The sequence below is a fragment of the Epinephelus moara genome, chromosome 11, assembly GCF_006386435.1.
Source record: "Epinephelus moara isolate mb chromosome 11, YSFRI_EMoa_1.0, whole genome shotgun sequence".
Taxonomy (NCBI): Eukaryota; Metazoa; Chordata; class Actinopteri; order Perciformes; family Serranidae; genus Epinephelus; species Epinephelus moara.
In genome coordinates, this window is record NC_065516.1 from 26,163,536 (window position 1) to 26,164,921 (window position 1,386).

Here is a 1,386-nt window from a genome sequence, read left to right on the forward strand (position 1 = left end):
TTCATGGTTTTGGACGACATACTATACTATGACATTTATTCATGGTTTTGGACGACATACTATACCATGACTTTTTTTCATGGTTTTGGACGACATACTATACTATTACCCTGGAAATCCAGAGTTCTCGCGACAGCACAATTTGAATTTGCTCAGCAAGTCACTCTGGCAATCAGTAATGATGCTCATTATCTATGCCCATGAAACCGAGCTGCACCAATCACATCGGTGTATCTGATATAGGCGGGCCAGACGCGAGCTAAACAGATGACGACAGCGCTGTGATGACGATGTCTGGAATCAGTCAGTAAACATTGCAAGATGGCTACGGATGAACACCAGTTGTTTTAAATGGCTTTGGCCATTACAATAAATGAGTTAGACTTGGCTTTTTCTCTAAAAGAGGAACAGAAGACGGTGCTCGAGTATTTCCTTTGCAAGAAGGACGTTTTTGCTGTTTTGCCGACCGGATACGTTTAGAGTCTAATCTACCAGTTAGCTCCACTGGTAGCTAAGCGTATACGTCACCCCGTGTATTGTTCTGATTGGTCGTAGTGTTATCCAATTGCATGCAGTGATATTTACAAATGCATACTTGGTGCCCCCCCTTGAGTTGGGCCATTTTCATTACTCATGGCCAGACCCTAAATCTTTCTAGATTTGGGTCTGGATTTCCAGGCTACTATACTATGAATTTCTTTCATGATTTTGGTCTACATAGTACACAATGACTTTTTTATGACACACTAAACTATTACTCTTTTATGACTTTTGACATACAATACTGTGACTTTTTTCATGACATATTATACACTGACTTTTGATGACATTCTTTGCTATGATTTTTTTAAGACATGTGACAACTGTCCTCCTGTTCACTAAATAGCTGTGTTGCTGGTGCTCCTTCTCTTGTGTTGCAGGAATTGAGAGGAGGGTCTATGGCTGACTGAGCCACATTTGGGCCCGCTGTCTGGTCTGGGAAAAATACGTCCTCCCATCGTCAGTATCCAACTCTGTCGGCATGAGGACAGCCCTGTGTTTTCTTCTTTGTCATGCACATACACTGCTACGCACCCACATATGTATTTCATCAATGAACTACTGACACTACATGTTGTATTGTTTGATCTAACTCATGTTGTTGTAATTAAACGATCATTGTTGTCAGCAACTTCCTTTGGTCTCTCGTTTCTGTTGCAGCTTATGAGCTGGTCTGTGACACATATCAGAGTTTTTTCATGGTTTTGGACTACAAACTATATTATGACATTTTTTTCATGATTTGGGACGACATATTATACTATGACTTTTTTTCATGATTTGGGACGACATCCTATACTATGACTTTTTTCCATGGTTTTGGACAACATACTATACTGTGACTTT